The 21339-nt window shown below is 39.2% G+C and overlaps 1 protein-coding gene across 11 annotated transcripts in view; it reads right to left on the bottom strand.

Moving 5' to 3' along the window:
• The window catches only part of sulf1 (sulfatase 1), a 316869-nt gene that overhangs the window by 154924 nt on the left and 140606 nt on the right, over positions 1 to 21339 (bottom strand). The window lies entirely within an intron of this gene.

Consider the following 21339-nt stretch of genomic DNA (forward strand, 5'->3'; position numbering starts at 1 on the left):
TTGAGATCAGAATTTTCTTTCTCTTAGATAAGCTGCCTAACATGGCTGACAAGCCCCATCTGCCTGAAACGACTGGTTTTATTTGGTTCCTTAAGGTTGTTTTAGCTGAGAGTGGTAATGGGGATAAGCTCCCAATAGCTATTAAATACTCTCAATGCCGTATGCCTCAAATAGCCCCTGACAACCAAGTCCAGCTCCTGGCCTTCACGTGTGGCTTAGCTACTAAGCCTGGCAGAACAGTTACTACTGACAGGGGAAGGGACAAAGGCAGGTCAGTTACAGCATTTTAATGGCAGTTTACTGTAACAATCTGTTGATTGCATTTACCTACTTTACAACACTGACTATTCTTCATTAGCTGCAAAATATCTGGGAACATCCTGAGGCCAACACAGATGTAATTTAATGTAAGTTCCATGCTCCTTTAGTTACAGTACAAACAGAAACCAAACAACTTCATGGCTAATCCTGGAACTTCGCAAATGTCACATAAATTCAGTTAGTTTTGACGTACATTTCAAACTTTTCAAACAGCCAGGATAAATGAAATAAACCACATTTATGTTATTTCAACAAAGGAACAAGTAATCTCACTACTTTATACATAACCTAACATAATTAAATTGAGATACAACTGTTTATGCCTATTTCCTGGATCACTTTCAGTGAGCTGTGCTCAATTTTTTGGTTAATTAGATTGACAGGATTAGAAATTTTTAGTATTACAGTTGTTCAAAACATACATTGACATTTATGGGGGTTTTGTGGAAGGTTTAGAATGCAGTATATAGATAAATTATAAAAATACTTGTGATTCCATGATGCTTTTATTTATTTACAGTAACTTCACAAGTCCATACAGTTTGACAATATGCAGCAGCAATTTTATTACGTTGGACAATTAAACCAACTGAATTCCTGGGCTCACTGAAGGAAGTACTAATACTACTGCCAGAAGCAGTTTAATTAGATTAATATTTATTTCTGGCATTTAAAATTACATTCAACGCTTCTAAAAAAAGAAACATTGTATAACTAAATTGCATTCAGGGCATGGAATAATTCTCAATAAAATTGTATTTTAAAATGTTTAAATATGATTTAATTATTTCATACAAATAGCATAAAATGGAAAATACCTAACCTTTTTGTATGAACGCCATTCAGCAAATTGCAGGATTAAATATCAATTCAATGTAATAGGCAGCACAAACATTGATAGCTTTTCAGGTGAGTGCTGTTATTAGAAAGGATCAGGACTTTCTCTCTAATAAGATATTAAATTGTCAATGGCATTTCCAGAACCAGACTCAAAATCCCTGATGATTTATACCTACAGTAGTTTTTCAGCAAACAGTGGAATAGATTATGCTACTTAAAGAACCAATACTTTGAGGTCCCGCCAATGTTACATTGCAAACCCTGAAGTAGTATCAACCACAATAACTTACTTAGACTGCAAAATGAGATGAAGCAATTCTGTAAATGTGAATATTGTCAGATGTAAAACCATTTAAAATAAATAATCACAACTTAAGGATATGATCTAAAAGTAAGTGCAGGGTGGTATTTTCCAGTTCCAGTTCAAAAACATTTGGTGCTTCCACAAAGTAATCAGCTGGCAGCATTTTTTGTGTGAGCTGTTTCTGTCTCCCTTTCATGTTCAAAGGGATCTTTAATTTCAAAAATAAGTCAACTGCATCTGTTTTGTGAAAATAAAACAAAACCTCCTGGAAATTTTTTCCCTACTACTTCACTAAACATTTCCATGTAGAAATGGGAACTGCAAAATGAAATATGGACAGGATGAGGGATATTTTCCTGCTTGTGCAAGATTAAAGAAAATACTTTAATTCAGCTGCCATTATAGCCCTTCTCAATTTTAATAAAAATATGCATCTTTGTACATAAGTAAATGCTAACATAAAGGAGAATAACAGGCGCAGAAGAATATCGAGTAAACATATGAATACAATTAAACCTGATAGATTTCATTTTAACAGTTGGGATTCTTGTCAGATGATGAACAATACAGAAAAAACAATCTACTGCAAAGAGAGTAATCAACTGATATTCACTTTGTGATATGAATGCTCTCAAGCTCTTCTTTATTTTACAAATTTTGTTTTCAATTGTTAAGTTTTTCATGAACTCCTGGAATGCGAATAATATACACAAGTTACTTTTTCATCCATTGCTACTTCCATTGAAAAGGAAGTACTGGAAATTCTTAAGCCACTGGAATGGACAAAGCACCCAAAAAGATTTTCATTCTGTGAAGTATGTTCAAAACTTTACTGCTTGTATTGCTGGAATCTGATTATTCTGATTTAAACATAATACATGGGAACATATGTTGGGATAGTTATAAAACAAATGTAAAGCTGATGACAATCCCATGCTCTTCCTAGTGAGAGAGCTCATAGGAGTTAAAATGACCTTGTTCTAGTTAGTACATCCAGCAGACATCTATACAACAATGTACTGTGTTGGACCAGTGTACACAGTTCTGTTATGGGGGCAATATTTTACTTGAACATGGGAATAGCTTGCAAGACTAGCCTTATTCTGCATCTTGCAATGTTATTGAGATGGTTGGTGGAGGGAGGGGAGCAGCTTCTCCTTTTGAAATTACTGTAGTTGTGTCAGGAAGGTAGTATATTAGTTAAAAAAAAAGGGTTATCTGGAACTATGGTACAACAACAGAGAAGTAATTGCAACATATGTCCAAGTCAGGATGTTGTGCAACTTGTGGTAAGAGTTGGGTGGTGGAACCTGCAGAAAGTGGTTTTCCCTAACTCCTGGGTGTTCACCCCATTCTGAGTGTGTAAGAATTTTAGCTTTCAGAAGGAGCCCTAGTAAACTGCCGCAATATATTCCATAGATGGTACAAAGTATTGAATCATCATATTAATATTGGAGAGGTACATAGCTTTTTAGAACAATCCTAAAATATCTAAACCCTAACTTCTGAAATTCTCCCTTCAGATCTAACTCAGCTTTAACCCCTTGATATATACTTAATTCATCAAATTTTTAGATACATCTTAAAATCTCTTTCAGGTTTATGTCAACATTTAGACCAAATGACAAAGGAGCAAAATTAAGCCATATGGCCCTTCAAGTCTGCTCCACTATTCAATCCTGGCTGATTTAATTTTTTCTATCTCCTCAACCCTAGTTCCCAGCCTTCTCCCCATAACCTTTAATGCCATGTCCAACCTATCAGTTTCTGCCTTAAATACGCCAATGACCTGGCTTCCACAGCTGCATGTGGCAACGTATTCCACAAATTCACTACCCTTTGGCTAAAGAAATTTCTCTGTATCTGTTTTGAAAGGGCGTCCCTCTATCCTGAGGCTGTGCCCTCTTGTCCCAGACTCTCCCACCATGGGAAACATCCATTCCACATCTACTCTGTCTAGGCCTTTCGAAAGGTTTCAATGAGATCCCCCCTCATGCTTCTGAATTCCAATGAGTACAGACCCAGAGCCATCAAACGTTCCTCATATGATAACCCTTTCATTCTTGGATCAAACATTTGTTTGATAATGTTCCAGCAAAGCAATTTGGGATGTTTTTCTTATGTAAATGCAATTTGTAGTTTATTTTATGTAATTATGTAGAGGAGAGTACCAAGAAAATTATTGTAATACTCTGGGACTTTGTCAAATATCACAGAGGTTGGGAATGAGGCAGTCACTAGGACCTAGGTTTTTCAGCACTATCATCAAGTGATAAATTATTTTTTAAGTATCTTCTCTTAAATCTTGTACATTCTGAAGGACATGGGAGCTTGTACATTCTCCCTGTGACCCCCGTGGGTATCCTCCGGGTGTTCCCATTTCTTCCCACAGTCCAAAGATGTACCGGTAGGTAGGTAAATTAATCATTGTGATTTGCCCCATGATCAGGCAAGGATTAAATCGGGTGTTGTTGAACGGTGCGGGTTGAAGGGTCAGAAGAACCTATACCGCATCTGTATATTCAATGATTTTCCTTGCTTGGCTGATGTTTAACTGGTAAAGGTTTATCTTTTTATTTGTTGTTTACTTATAATTAACTACATCGAATTTTGGCATTGAAGAATCCCTTTAAAGTATCATTATCTAGTCTGTACTTTACAGTTTACCGCTAGCCTTGAAATGTCCTTCCTTAATCTTTATTGAAACAATAGTATGTGCAAAGCTGAACAGCCACTTTTAAATGTAAGTGCATGGTTACAGCAAGGACATCATTGGTTATACTGTGATGATAAGTGCCATTCCAGCTTAATGGTGATGATCATGAACATTATGCTTGACACACGACCAAAGGTCAAACTCTGCTGCTGCTACAATAACAAGTGGCATGGTAACGTAGTGGTCAGTGCAATTGGTATATATTGCCAGCAATCATTGATTAAAGCTCAGTTCCCACTGCTGTTTGTAAGGAGTTAGTATATTCTCCCTATAACCATGTGGGTTTCCTGCAAGTGCTCTGAATTCCTCCCACATTTCAAAGACAAGCGTTTTAGGGTTAGTAAGTTGTGGGCATGCCGTATTGTTGCTCAAAGCCTGACAATGCTGTAGAGACTGCCCCCAGCACAATCCTTGCTGATTTGATTAGACACAAATGACGTACTTCACTGTATCAACATGTACAAATAAGCTGGATGAACTCAGCAGGTTGGGCAGCATCCGTTGAAATGAGTAGTCAACGTTTCAGGCCCAAAACGTTGACTGTTCATTTCAACGGATGCTGCCCGACCTGCTAAGTTCATGCAGCTTGTTTGTACGTGTTGATTTGACCACAGCATCTGCAGTGTACTTTGTGTGTACTTTACTGTATGTTTTGAAGTAAATGTGACAAATAAAGCTAACATTTATTTTTATCTCTTACTACTATTATTAGGGCAGTCCATTAGAATCTGTAAGGACTTGCTTCCACTCCACTTCTGTAGTTTTTGAGGAGATTGATACAGCCGATGTGGAAAGGGAAGGTAGCACTTGATGAGATGACCAGTTTCATTGTGAAGTGCTGGATTCTTTCTAACAATTATGAAAAGATTTATAAAATCCTTACCAACACATTAAAAATTCATACTTTTCCTGATGGTAGAGTTGTAAAATATCAGAACAAGAAATCAATGGGGTAAGTTTTCTTAGTAAGTTGTTCTCTTATTAAACTCAAGGTCAATACTGCCAACTCCAAGCAAAGCACTCTAACACTCCTTAGTATTACAAAATTAAACCCCATTACTGTGGCCCTGCAGTGTGGGAATTTCATTATTTTCCCCTCCAGAAGAAACTAGCTAATCACATATTTGACTGTAAATCTCGTAATATCAAGCAAGGTATAGAAACCTGATTGTTTTGATTTCTACACACAGATTTTTCTGGTAAAATCATTTAATAACAGAGGTTTACCTAAATAATTTAGCCTTCAAATAGATTTATTTTAGGTAAAATAAAAAGTTCAAGTGTCTCTTACAAATAAATTGAAAGCTTTGTCAAAGATATTACAATTGAAAAATGTCACACATGTATAAGTGGAGCTCTTATAAGATGAAGCATCAAGCCAGAGTAAGGAGCTTTGTCATGGACTTAAATTAACTGTATTTCATATCAACATGAAGGGCTAGATTTTCATGTATTTTCTCATCCTTACACTGGCAGGGAGGAGAGCCTGTGTCAGAGGAACCAAAAAAATTAAGAGCTCCTAGCTGGTCTCAACTCTTCTGTGTTATTTCTCTACCCCTCCCCCATTCCTCAACTTATCTAATATTTATCACCACTTTAAATATTTCTAATGATCTAGCTTATACCACCCACAGAAATTCACCAGCCTCTACGAAAAGAAATTTCTACATACCTCAATATTAAATGACCAGCCTTTTATGCTGTACCTTGTTCAAAACTCTCCCATTAGTGAAAACATCCCAACAGTTACCTTGGTAGGCCCTCTAAACAAGGTCACCCACTCATTCTACTACTTGGTTACTGCACAGAATCAAAGTAAGCTGCAGAGAAATATATTATTAGGCAGCTCCAACATGGGTACTAGTCTCTGTAGTGCCCAAGACATCTTCAAAGGGCAGTGCCTCAGAAAAGTGGCTTCCATCATCAAGGATCCCTGTCACCCAGGACATGCCCGCTTCTCATTGTTACAATCAGGAAGGAGGTACAGAAGCCTGAAGTCACACACTCAGCAGTACAGAAATAGTTTCTTCCCCTCTGTCATCCAATTTCTTAAAGAACATTGAACCCCCTGAATATTACCCCACTACTTTTTTAAAAATTTGTTTTTGCACTACTTACCTTAATTTACCTTTTTAATATACATATATACTTACTACAATTCAGTTTTTTCTATATTAATTATGTATTGCATAGCAATACTGCTGCAAAGCTAACAAATTTCATGATGTATGCTGGTGATATTAAACCTGATTCTTATAACTCCAGGAAATCATTTGGTCTTTCTTGGAAGGACGACCTTCTTTCCAAGGATTAGCCCAGTGAATTTCCTTTGTACTTCTTTCAGTATCACATAGAAACATAGAAAATATATAGTACAATACAGGCACTTTGGCCCACAAAGCTGTGCCAAACATGTCCCTACCTTAGAACTACCTAAGCTTTACCCATAGCCTTCTATTCTTCTAAGCTCCATGTAGCCATCCAAGAGTCTCTTAAAAGACCCTATCGTTTCCACCTCCACCACCACCGCCAGCAGCCCATTCCATGCACTCACCACTCTCTGTGTAAAAGACTTACCACTGACATCTCCCTCTGTACATACTTCCAAGCACCTTAAAACTATGCCCTCTCATGCTAACCATTTCAGCCCTGGGGAAAGCCTCTGACTTTCCTCTCATTTATCTGTTCACCTATATTAAGTCACCTCTCATCCTCCATCGCTCCAAGGAGAAAAGTCCGAGTTCACTCAACCTATTCTCATAAGGCATGCTCCCCAATCCAGGCAACATCCTTGTAAATCTCCTCTGCATCCTTTCTATGGTTTCCACGTCCTTCCTATAGTGAGGCAACCAGGATTGAGCACAGTACTCCAAGTGGGGTCTGACCAGGGTTCTATATAGCTGCAACATTATCTCTCGGCTCTTAAACCCAATCCCACGATTGATGAAGGCCAATGCACCATACGCCTTCTTAACCACAGAGTCAACCTGCACAGCAGCTTTGAGTGTCCTATGGACTCAGACCCCAATACTACATGTTGTATTTTAGGAAAGGGAACCAAAACTGTATGCAGTATCCTGAGTGTTCCCTCACCAATACTCTATACAAATGCAACAACACCTTCCTATTTTCAACCTCTACTCTCTTTGCAATGAAGACCAAAATGCCATTTGCTTCCTTGGCTACTTGTTGACCTGCCTACAAAAAGCAAGCAGCTGGAAGAACACAGCAAGTTAGGCGGCACCTGTATAGGAAAAGATAGTCAACACTTCAAATCAAGGCCCTTCATCTGGACAAAAAGGAAAGAGAGAAGAGGCCAGTATTAAGACATGGGCTGGTGGAGGGGGGAACAAGACGAGGCAGAGAACAGCTAGCAAGTTAGGTAGACTCAGGTGGGGGAGGGAAAGATGAAAACAGTGACCGGGGCTTGGAGATGATGGCTGAAGCAACAAGGGTTGCAGATGATGGAATCTGAGAGCAAAAGGAAGGTGGGGCATGAAACCAAAGGAGTTAGGTTGGGCAGATTGGAACAATGGAGGGTAAGGGTTCAATGGGAAGAGCATGGGTAATCTATTCAGATGGAGTAGGTGAAAGAAGGGAAAAAATCTGGGCAATAGGGATCTGGGGTGGGAGAACAGGTAGAGAGTGTAGGAGGACCTGGGAGGATAAAAGGAGAGGGGGAACAGGTTACTGGAGGATTCAGTATTCATGTCATCATGAATGTCGACTTAACCAAGCCAAATATGAAATATATTCTTCTAGTTTGTGCTTGACCGTGGAGGCCAAGGAAAAAGGTGGGATTGGGGAAGGGAATTAAAATGGCTTGCAACTGGGAACTCCAAATAGTTGTCGCGAGGGAGCACTCATTCGCAAGATCTCTCTATTTAGATAATAACCTGCCTTTTGATTTATTTTACCAAAATGCATTGTGTCACACTGCCCCACATTAAACTCCATTTTTCATCTTTTGCCATTCACTCAATTTATTTTCATTTGCAGAATCACAGTATCCTTAACAAAATACATCCTTTCATCTATTTTTGCATCATTGGCCACTGTGGAAACCTTACACACTGATACTTCCTCTGGGTCATGAATGCAAACAGTGAACAATTGTAGGCCAAGAATGCATCCCTGCTGTACTCCACTAGTTACCTCCATCTCTTCTATAAAGGACCCGTTTATTCGAACTCTGTTTCTATGAGACAGCTAGTTTTCAATCCATTTTAATACACTTCTTCAATACCATGAGTTTTTGTAATTTATGCATCAGCCTTTTATATAGCACCTTGTCAAATATCCTTTAGAAATCTAAATTCACTACATCTACAGGTTCCCTTCTATCAATTTCTCTTGTTATACCCTCAAATGATTTCAGCAATTTTCTCTGACACAATTCACCTTAAAACCATGTTATCTCAGTTTAAATACATTCAGCTTTCCTAAATGTTTAGCTACTTCCTCTTTGATTATTGACCTAAGCAACTTGCCAATAAAAGTTGGTTAACTGACTGATCTGTAGTTTGCTGCCTTTGCTTTTCTCCTTTTTGTTTTGAGAAGGGGATTGTTTTCTGTCACAAATCTAGAGTTTGGAGCAAGGGTTCCCAAACTGGGGTCCATGGACCCCTTGGTTAATTGTATGGGTCCAAGGCATAAAAAAGACAAGGAACTCCTGGTTTAGAGGGTTAAATTTGAACTGAAAAGTCCATTATGTCTGCAGTAATTTCCTTTAAAATTCTAGTGTGCAATCCATTGGGTAATGGCGCTATGTTCACATTTGGCCAATCTAAGTTTCTCCAATACCTTATCCTTTGTAATTGGGATTTTTGCAAGTTCTACCATGTTATTTGAAATGAGCCCATCTGACACCTTAGGGGTATTAGTAATGTTTTTCACAGTGAAGAACTGATACAACCATCAGCATATCTATTAATCCTTAAGGAGCAATAGAACAACTGTCCTTGCTGTAGCTGTAGTGAGTACCCTAGGTTGCATTGCTGGAAAAAAAGTAAAAGTAATGATAGTAACAAAAATTGATTGCTTTCGGTGGTAAATTCCTAATCTTTGTAACAAATTACCCTTGACCTTGGAAAATGGGTTTGGGCTTTGGAATGTTACAATAATTGGTTAAATTTCCTTCCTGCCATTACCCTGCCAACAAGCAGATAATCCAGCTAGGAATCTCACTAAGTAAGAAAATGTTTAATTTCCCAGCCGTAAGAAATCTCTGCAGAAGAACAAAGGTTCAGTAAATTCAAATAGTGACAAATCTAACACAAAGTATGGATGGTCCTTGCTGACCTCTTTGGGCCATAAGCTGCATGTTTGAAATAACTCCAGCTAAATAACTAAATTTATCTTGCTTAGAAGTACTATCTAATCACTGTTAAAAAAGTTACAAAATATGCTGTATATTTTCCAGGCGATGGACTGACTGGCTGCTCCATTTTTCAGTTTTACCAAAGACAAGTTATGAGATATGTGTGAATAGTTTAAATCATTGCTATGTGTGCTCTGAAAATGAACTTTGCCGCACCCTCTTCAAGACCCCACCATTCCTCTGGTACCTCTCAGAGCTGATTTTATAAACTAGTTATTTCACACATTCACTGGACGCAATTCAGCATGCATCACTTCTGCCTTGACTTACAATTTATTAGAATCACGTGCTGCATTGTCTCTCCAAGCAAATATTTATTGCAGAACATTATGCAGCAAAGGGATTGCTCCAAAATTTTGAATAAACACTTCAAAAGAGAGGCCTTATGCAAACAAAAGATAATAATTCATTCAGAAAAAGGCAACACTGATTAGTCCTTCTAGGAAACTTCCCTGCTTTCATGCTCAACAGAACCGTTCCACTTTAAGCAAGGATCTGCAACGTTCATTTATCATTTCCACGGCACCTATTCAATGAGTCCTGCTGGAAAATGCATGTGACACTCTGTTGAGTTCAAGATCAGGCTTACAGGATTCTCTTTTTATTCATTTTTTCAGTTTTTTTTTCATTTGCATGTTATAATTAACACATGTTGGTAGGTTTAGTAGTTATTTAATCATTTTTAACAGAGAAATATACATGAGGCTTCCTTAAAGTTGAATTACCAAATAGAGTAAAAGTGAAGACCAGAATGTTGCAGGTATCATGTATCTAAGCCTCATGTATCAACAATGATACCTCTATGTGAATTTTGACTAGATGAAAATGCCACTTTTGCACCACAACATATTAGGAGTGAGGAAGGTCAGCTTGAATTTCACATCTCATTCCTCCATACTTATTCGTCATGGATTCATTTGAATCCTTGATGGATAAATTTCATCCAAAAGACCACTGTCACTCACGGAAAAGGCCATATTAATGAATGGCACTTGGCTGATGCACTAGAAAAATAATTCAACTAGACGTAAGTATACCTTTAAAAAAATTATTTAGGAAAGACACAGCCATAGTACAATTCCTTGCATTAAGATGTAAAATGAAATGCTATTTAAGTGAAAGACAATGAAGGATGATTTTGCAGTATGTGAAGAACGATTCCTATCACTTGTTCCTTCCTCTAAGTTTTATCACATCACTGATCATTCAATCACTGACACTATCTATCTTGTCCTTATTCCAGGTAAACAGCCCTTTTCTCACCTCTGGTATTTTAAAACAATAAACAAAATCATACAAAAATTATTTTTAACACCTCTATGAACTTGCTTCTGGGTTGTTTGCAGGAATAGAATCCAGATCAATCTGAGCAACTGTATACTCACAGAAGGAAACACTTACTACTTGTTAACTATTTCTTCTTTCTTTGTATACATGGAAATATCTGGTGTTTACACCACAAACAAAACCCATCAGGCACTGGTCACACCGAGGAAGTGAAATGATACCTCTTATTCTATGACACTGAATATTCAAATGGTCTTTGGTGTAGGCCTCACTCTGTTAGTATTCTGACTTAATGAGCTATGCCACTGCTTTTGAAAACTTTTATATCATGAAATAAATTACAGTGGTGCATGACAAATCCAGGAAATGAATAGAGTCCTTATCTTGTCCTTGGGCATATGCAGGAAAAAGCAACGTTGTTGCTAATTGTTACTGCTATCCTGTCTGCATTTAATAGCATGTGAAAATGTCAATCCAGGCCTGGAATACATGAGGTGATACGTAAATAAATTAATATATATTAAATTCTTGCTCCTCTTCCTCGGAGTGCCATGATTTCTGTTCTGTCATAGCAATCAGAGTTCCAAAGTCATCCTTCATGTACCATCACCTAATTAACCACCTTTTACAACCATCTGTCATTCTAATAAAAAGTTTAAATGCACAATATGAACTCTAAATTACTCTAGGTCAAAAGCTTGTCCTTGAGTATTCCTTACTCATCGGGCTTTTAAACTTGCGAATGTTTCATTGTTTAACTTATTTTGATGTTTAATCCAGTAGGACTACCAACAGTGTAAGTACACCATGTGCTCTTTAGGTTTACAGAGTCTTGTTTTACTTATCCTTAAAATATAACTACATGATCTTATTGTCTGGCAGCTATTCAGGTACTCAACTCAGTAAAGAGGACAAGTAAATCATCAATAATGCAAGCAGCAGACATGTAGATGATGAGCCAGTGAAACAGCAAAAATATTTTGCTTGAAATATTGAAAATATAACAACATAAAAGTACTCAGCAGGTCAAAGAGCATCATGGAGTTAAAAAGCTATTCCACATACATTAGCACCTAGAAATTGAAACAAAACAAGATCTTCCCTTTTCTTCTCAGCATTCTGAAGAGATGATGGTTCACTGCCCATTCACCACCAATAGCTCCCCTCATTTCCAAAGTACCAAAGGACTGATTTCCTCAAAATTTGGAATATCTGCTCTCTTTCTTCTACGCTCACTTTCCACAGCTCCAGACATACCTCTCATATGAACAAGATCAGAAGATAGAGGAACAGATTTAGGCCATTTTGCCCATCAAGTCTGCTCTGCCATTTCATTATGCATGATTCATTTCCCTCTCAGTCCTAATCTCCTGCCTTCTCCCTGCATCCCTTCATGCCTGGACTAATGACGAACCCATCAAACTCTGCCTTAAACATATCCAATGACTTGGCCTCCACAAGCCACCCATGGAACAAACAATTTATATGTGCTTTTTTTGTGATTCTATTCACAACTCTCTGTACTGAAGCTGCCCAGCTCAGAACATCTGATCAGTTGGCAGAAAGAACTCCTCTTGGAGTACAAGAGTAATCCCAACCTTTTGCTTATATGTCACATTAATTTCCAGTGCCAACCTACCTCTTTGCCCTTAATCTCTTAATCCATTCAAAGGAGCTCAAGGAGTAGTATCTCATCTAAACTTAACTTCAGGTTCAACAATACATAGTAAAGATCATCTGTTCTCTCTCAGTCCTCCACTACACACAAACTGTTGTTCCTCAGCTTGTCCCATTACACCTATTTGGCCCTGATTCTGTTCAATCACTCCTGGCTCCCAACTCATTACAGATCTTCTGTTTTGTTCTTTTCAGTCGTCATCATGTTCTCCAGTAGTGATGAAATGCAAACTCTCCTTTCTCCCCATAGATGCCACCTGACCTGCCAACACCGTGGTCAGTTAAAGCTTGTTGGGGGATGGGGGAGGCAGAGAGACAGACAACCAGCCTGTCAGAAATGTGACAGTAGAGAAAGTGGTATAGATCAATGGATATTTCAACCTTTTGAAAATTAAAACTGAGAAACAAAAACTACTTTATCAATTAAACTGACTAATGCCTGCTTTTGACAAATGGGCAAATACTGGCAGGTAATTTTCAGTAGGATGATATAGTATCATGCCATGCATAATCTTTTGCAAAGAGCATCGCTGACTAAAGTCTCTCTGAAGTTTTGTCAACACATCCAAGTGAGCACATGGTGAGATAGCATACTCGACCACTGCTACTCTCCCTTATGCAACACCTACAAAGCGCTCCTTCACAGTCCATTTGGAAAATCGGATCACTCCTCCATCTTGCTGCTGCTAAAGAACAGGCAGAAACTGAAACAAGAGGCAGCCATAGTTAAAACCATCCACTGTTGGTCCAACCATTTGGCCTCTATGCTACAGGACTGCTTTGATTACGTCAACTGGAATGTCTTCCATGATGAGGATGTCTCCGAGTTCACGAATGGGGTCACAAGTTTCATCAGGAAGTGCATCAAGGATGCTGTCCCTTAGAAATTATCCCTGGATCAACAGTTCCATGTGAGTAGCAATTACCACGCGACACAGAGCTGACACATGGAAATGAAGCTACAATCTGCACAATCATCAAAGCAGCAAAACAATACAAGGACAAGATCTCAAAATAATTTTCCATCAGCAACACACACAGATTATGGCAGGGTCTGCACACCATCGCAGACTTCAAAGCTAAACTCAGTAGAGTTTCCAACATCGCTGCCTTTCTCCCAGACGAGCTAAATCTTCTTTACACTCGATTTGATGTTGCCTACATGGAGACCCTGGGGAGATCTACAGCTGATGCGACCTGCAGCTTGTCATCTTTGAGGCCGAAGTACGCAGGTGTTTCCAACAAGTGGACAGTCAGTCACAAGGCTGTGGGACCGGACGGCATCCCAGAGCGGGTACTCTGGATGTGCATAGCACATCAGGCAGATGTGTTTAGACATTTTTAATCTCTCCCTCTCCCAGTGTAGAGTGCCCTCCTGCTTCAAAACATCCACCATTGTTCCTGTACCTAAAAAGACCAAGGTAACATGTCTGAATGACTGGTGTCCTGTCACACTCACCTCAATAATAAGCAAATGCTTTGAGAGGCTGGTGAAGGACTACATCTGCAGCATGCTACTGCCCACACTGGACCCCCTACAAATTCACCTACCAACAAAACCGATCGACAGATGAATCATACGCACATCTCTACACACCGTTCTGACAGACCTGAAAAAGTGGGATGCTTATGTGAGAATGCTGTTCTTGGACTACAGTTCAGCATTCAACACCAGAATTCCCTCCAGGCTCGACAAGAAGCTCAGAGACCTCGGCCTTCACCCTGCCTTGTGCAGCCTGGACTTCCTGTCAGATCACCGGCAGGTGGTAAGAGTGGGCTCCCTCACCTCTGCCCCTAGGACTCTCAACACAGGTGCCCCTCAGGGCTGTGTACTAAGCCCTCTCCTGTAGTCTCTGTATACCCATGACTGTGTTGCCATCCACAGCTCCAATCTGCTAATTAAAATTGCTGACTACACAAAATTGGCTTAATCTCAAATAATAATGAAGCAGCCTACAGAGAAGAAGTCACCACCTTGACACAGTGGTGTCAAGAAAACAACCTCACCCTCAATGTCACAAAATCAAGGTGCTGGTTGTGGATCACAGGAGGAATGGAGACAGGCTAGCCCCTATTGACATCAATTGATATGGGGTTGAGAGGGTGAACAGCTTTAAGTTCCTCGACATAAACATCACCGAGGATCTCACGTGGTCTGCACATACCAGGGGATTGGTGAAAAAGGCACAACATTGCCACTTTCACCTCAGACAGTTTAAGAAGTTTGGTGTGGGTGAGCCCCCAAATCCCAAGAATTTTCTACTGCGGCACAATTGAGAGCATCCTGACTGGCTGCATCACTGCCTGATATGGGAACTGTACTTCCCTCAATCACAGGACTCACTCTGCAGAGAGTGGTGCGAACAGCCCAACATATCTATAGACGTGAACTTCCTACTATTCATGACATATACAAGGTCAGGTGTGTAAAAAGGGCACAAAGGATCACTGGAGACCTGAGTCACCCCAACCACAAACTGTTCCAGCTGCTACCATCCAGGAACAGTACTGCAGCATAAAAGCCAGGACCAACAGGCTCCGGGACAGCTTCTTCCACTAAGCCATCAGACTGCTTACCGTAATTCCTGCTGACACAACTGTATTTCTATGTTATATTAACTATCCCATTGTACATACTATTTATTATAAATTACTATACATTGCACACTTAGACGGAGACATAACAAAGATTTTTACTCATGTATATGAAGGATGCAAGTAATAAAGTCAATTCAATTCCATTCAATTCAATTCAACATTCAAGCAAGAAGACATTCAGTAGAGCAAAATTGTGGAAACCTATGAAAAAACAGGTTGTCCAGGATCATAATCTCAAGATTACTACCCATGCCTCATGCTAGTCAGGTGAAATAGATAAATGGTGCAGTTCAATATGGATCTAAGGAGACAGTGCAGGAGAGAGGGCTTCATATTTATGGACCATTGGGCTCTCTTCCAGGGCAGGTGGAACCATACAAAAAAGATGGTTTGCATCTGAACTGGGGTGGGGGGGGGGGGGTGGAATCAATATCCTCGCTGGGAGGTTTGTTAGTGCTTCTCAGGAGAGTTTAAACTAGCATGATGAGGGGATGGGAACCACAACAGTATGGCGAGAGGTGATAGGGTTGAGAGCAAGGAAGATGGTATGACAATTAAGACTGAAAGAAAAGACAGCGAGTCAAGCTAATAAACATAGTGGGACTGATGGGCAGCAATATGCTTATTTCAATGCTAGGAGTATTATGGGAAAGGAAGATGAACATAAAGCCTGGATAAATACATGGAATTACAATGTTGTTGGCATTTCTGAGGGTCAGGACTGGCAGTTCAATGTTCCTGGGGTTCATTGTTTTAGACATGATGGGAGGGAGGGGGGTAAAAGATGTGGAGAGGTTGCACTAATGACAGGGGAGACAGTCACACTGATGAAATTATACTACAGGCCTCCAAATAATGACCAAGAGGTAGAGCAGCAGATATATCGACAGATTATGGAGAGGTGCAGAAACAAGGTAGTTACAGTGGGGGACTTTTAACTTTCCCAGTATTGATAGAATTTCCTTAATACAAGAGGCATAGTTGAGGAAGGATTTCTTCAATACCTCATCCATGGTTTTGCAGGCGGGGGGGGGGGGGCGGTTCTTAAGACGGTATGTGGAGAATCCAATGAGGAGAGAGAGCATTGTGGATCTGATACTGCAACTGGACTTTGGGGACAATGAACACAGCCCATTATATTTTAAGATAGCAGTGAGTAACAATAAAGTCTGATCTTGCATCAAGGTACTAAATTGGCAAAGGGCAAATTATGACATGATTAGACAGGAGCCGAGGGGCATTGTTAAGAAGTTGCTAGTATTGAATAGGTGGGTATTGTTTAAAGACCAGTTGATAAAAGTTAAGGATTGCCTTGTTCTGGTGAGGAATAAGAATAAGGATGGTAAGATAAGGAATGCTTGGATGACCCAAGAGGTCCTAAATTTAGTCAGCAAGAACAAGGAAGCATACATAAGGTTTAGGAAGATAAAATCAGACTGGGCCCTTGTACAATATAAAAATCACAGGAAAGTGCTGAAACAAGCAACTTGGAAAGCCAAAAGGGACCATCAGATATCCTTGTATCCTTGGCAAGCAGGATCAAAGGGAATCCAAAGACATTTTACACTTACATTAATAGATTAACTAAAGAGAAGGCAGATCCACTCAAGGATAAAGGATGGAATTTGTGCTTGAAGTCAGAGCAAGTGATTGTGGTACTAAATGATTACTTTGTGTTGATATTTATTGAAAATGATTTAGAAGATGATTTAGAAGGGCATATGTACAAAATTAAGGAAGGGAAATTTAGGGGAGACATCAGGGGTAAGTTTTTTTACACAGAGGGTTGTGGGTGCCTGGAATGACTTGCCAGGGATGGTGGTGGAGGCTAAAACATTAGGGGTATTTAAGAGCCTCTTGGACAGGCACATGGATGAAAGAAAAATGGAGGGTTATGGGGTAGTGTGTGTTTAGTACTTTTTTTTTAAAGGATTATATGGGTCGGCACAACATGGAGGGCTGAAGGTCCTGTACTGTGCTGTAGTGTTCTGTGGTAAGATAGTGAAGGCAGAGTGAGGCATGCTAATGTGCTGAGACATTTTGAGATCAAGACCGTAAGGCATAGGAGCAAAATTAGGTCATTTAGTCCATCGAGTGCACTCCACCATTTCACCATTTGATCCTGGATCCCATACACCTGCCTCTCACCATATCCTTTGATGCCCTGACCTATATGGAATCTATCAATTTCCGCTTTGAATATTCACATGGACTTGGCCTCTACCACAGTCTGTGGCAGAGCATTCCACAGATTCACCACCTTTTGAGCAAAAAATTCCTCTTCTATTCTAAAAGGTCGCCCCTCAATTTTGAAGCTGTGCCCTCTAGTTCTGGATACCCCCACCATAGGAAATATCCTCTCCACATCCACCTTATCTAGTCCTTTCAACATTCAGTAGCTTTCAATGAAATCCCTCCCGCATTCTTCTAAATTCCAGTGAGTACAGGCCCAAAGCTGCCAAGCGCTCCTCATATGTTAACTCCTTCATTTCCAGAATCATCCTCGTGAACATCCTCTGGACACTCTCCAATGAGATAAGGGGCCCAAATCTGTTGACAATACTCTAAGTGCAGCCTGACTAGTGTCTTATAAAGCTTCAGCCTAATCTCCTTTTTATATTCTACTCCCCTTAAAATAAATGCCAACATTGCATTTGCCTTCTTTACTACAAACTCAACCTGTGAATTAACCTTCAGGGAGTCTTGCACGAGAACTCTTAAGTCCCTTTGCATCTCTGATGTTTGAATTTTCTCCCCATTTAGTTAAGTCTGCACTATTGTTCCTGTTACCAAAATGCATTATCATATATTTCCCAACACTGTATTCCATCTGCTACTTTTTTCTTCCAATTTGTCTAAGTTCTGCTGCAATTACATTGCTTCCTCAGCACTACCTATCCCTCTACCTATCTGCAAACTTTGCCTCAAAGCCAACAATTCCATTATCTGAAATCATTGAAATTAAGGAGGTAGTGCTGGGCTTTCTGAAAAACATTAAGGTAGATAACTCCTCAGGGCCTAATGGCATACAGTACATCCCAGTATATTGAAAGAAGTAAGTGAGGAGATTGCTGGGGCTTTGTCTAAGATCTTTGTGTCCTCATTAGCATCAGGTGAGATCCCAAAGAATTGGAGAATAGCAAATGTTGCATATTTGTTCAAGAATGAATATAGGGATAATCCACTAATTCTAGGGCAGAGTGCCTCATATCAGAGATAGAGAAGCTATTGCAGAAGATAATGAGGGATAGAATTGACCGTGTGTGCCGTTAGAAAGGCATGGCCTGCTTAGGGATGGCTTTGTGCAGAGTAGGTCAAGGAGGTGACAAAAGATCTTTATGAGGGTAAGGCAGTGAACATTATCCACACAGACATTTAGTAAGCTCCTTTGCAGTAGGTTGATGAATGGGATGGATTGGTGGTGAATTGCAAGCTTGGGTTCACAACTGACTTGCCCATCGAAGACAAGAGAGTAGGGATGAAAGATAGCTAATCTAGCTGGAGTTCCATGATTAGTGGTATTCCACAAGTATATAGATAGATAGATGAATTAATAAGTTTGCAGATGACACCAAGATTGGTGGAGTTGCAACAGTGTAAAGGACTATCTATTAATACAATAAGATAGAGATCAAGTACAAATTTGATTGTCATTCAACCATACATGAATGCAGCTAAATGAAACAGCTAGAAATACGGACAGTAAAGTGGCAGATGGAGTTTAACCAAAGCAAGTGTGAGGCATTTCACTTTGGCAGGACAAAGGAAAAAATATACAACTAATATACAACTAATAAAATATACAAGGTAGGCTCCTTGTAGCACTAGGGTACAGAGGAATGTTGGGATCCAGGTCCAAAGTTCACTGAAATTCACTACACAAGTGTTTAAGATGGTAAAATAGGTGTTTGGCATGTTTGTCCTCATTGGTAACAGGTATTAAGTATAAGAGTAAGGAGGTCATCCTGCAGCTGTATAAAACTTTAGACAGGCCACACTTGAAATATTGTGCACATTTCTGGTCACCCAATTATGAGAAGGATGTGGAACTGTGCAGAAGAGGTTTACCAGGATGCTGCCTGGACTAGAGGATATGAGCTAAAAGAAAAGGTTGGACAAACTTGGGCTGTTCTCCCGAGGACATCAAAGGCAGAGCAGAGAACTGATAAAGGTTTCTAAACGTTTTGAGTGGCATAGATAGACAGTCAGAATCTTTTCCCCAGGATAGAAATGTCAAATACCAGAAGACATGCATTTAAGGTTAGAGGAGAGAAACTTAAGGCTGATTTATACTTCTGTGTCAAATGAACGCCGTAGGTACGGTGTAGCCGTGTAACCTACACTGTACCCTATGCCTTACCCTATGCCTTAGCCTGACGCGCACCTCTCAAAAAATGTAACTGCTTGTTGCGGCGACGCAGACCTCAACAACTGTGATTGGTCCACTTGGTAGCATCGCATTTCCTCCTGTCTATAGGCATACTGTACATACACTGATGTGAAATAAATGGTTGGAGACGATGAACCAAATTGTCAAATTTACCTGCCGACATCCAAAAATATTTGAAATGCATTTCCTCATCCATGTCTCTCAGTAGCCGGACAAGTACCGAAAATTCACCCTCCTTCTGCCTCAATTTGTTCAATGGTCGTACATACCATCTCCTCCTCCGTCTTCTCTCTTTTCTGCATTGCAGTAATTTCAATAAACCCTTGTTCAACATTTATTAGCTCCAACATGATGCGCTCAGTCGCCATTGTTTGAAGTACACGAAGAAACTCTGCACAGTGGCGTAGAAACCCCACTGCCAACTAGCGTTTTGGCAGTGAATTGCAGAGCGACGCAGACACACCAACCCACAGGTATAAATGCTCACAACGGCGCAGGCCACTTACAAAGGCTACGGCGTAGGCCTCTACGAAGAAGTATAAATCAGCCTTTAAAGGCAACACAAGGGATAGTCTTTTTGTTCATAAACATGGAGGGTAGTAGGTACCTGGAATTGATTATCAGAGGTAGTAGAGGAAGCAGGAGAAGTTAAAAGCAATTTCAATATGCCATGAATGTGAAGGAAATGTAAGGATATGATGATACACAGGAGTACATTTAGTATAAATTGATATCAAGATTGGCACATTATGAGTGAAATGGCTTGTCTAGTGCTATACAAAACTTGACTAAGTATGTAATTTTAACCAAAAGAGCTAAGGATTACACATATATGGATGTAAAAATACTTACACATTTTTAAAATGTGGAGTAAGACAAGAATGATATATTTTTTTAAATTACCAATGCTGGAAAGAATTGTGGAAAAATTGAAAATTTTCATTTTTGAAAGCAGCACCCTTATCATCTACAAAAAAAATTGCACTTTCATATTTGTCAGGAAGAAAATTGCATATATTGTATTGCAACGTAAACTTCATTTTATAATAAATAGAATTTCATTAGTTTTTCTAAATATTACATCATTGACTATATTTCCAAAGCAATTGTTTCTGAACTTAGATAGTAGGAAAGCTACCTTTACAAGCAAGTTATTTGGCTCTAATTAAATTTTAGTTCTTTAGCTCTCTAAATAATGCTCCATTATTGAAACATATAGATTAATACATAAAAATATAAATCTCACAGAGAAGCTTTGTGTGACAGGAAGTACACAAGCTAAAATTCAGTATTTGCTGTTTTATCCAGGCAGCTGATACTTCACATAATGTACATTAAGTTTCTATTTAAAATGCGGATCATTCGCCCTAATTTTCATGTCATCTTCACTGAAATTAATAGAATGTGGGAATACCCTATAATGCACAAAACTATCAAATTTAAATTCCAAGGTAGCTATTGCTAAAGCATAAACGTGATTGTTACAAGGATTTTATTTTCTTAGAACTAGTAACAAACATCAAACGTGCTGTCTTTTAGCCTAAATTTTAATCCCATCTCATGCTTTGTGCGTAATATTTAATTAAGCTTAATGGTTCATAAAATTTTGTGAAAGATTTCCATTTAATTTACATTAACACTTGAAAAAGATGAAATATTAAATAGTTAAGGTTGTGAGATTAGGATTTGATTTATATTAGCTATCAGATCATCAGTGAAGAGCTGTACTGAAAAACATTGAACTGTACTACGAAAGAATTAACATTCTTTACTTTTACTTCTGATACATTTTAATAGACATCGTGATTAGTTACAAAGATTGAAAA

Source organism: Hemitrygon akajei, chromosome 1, assembly GCF_048418815.1.
Source record: "Hemitrygon akajei chromosome 1, sHemAka1.3, whole genome shotgun sequence".
In the NCBI taxonomy this organism is placed as follows: domain Eukaryota; kingdom Metazoa; phylum Chordata; class Chondrichthyes; order Myliobatiformes; family Dasyatidae; genus Hemitrygon; species Hemitrygon akajei.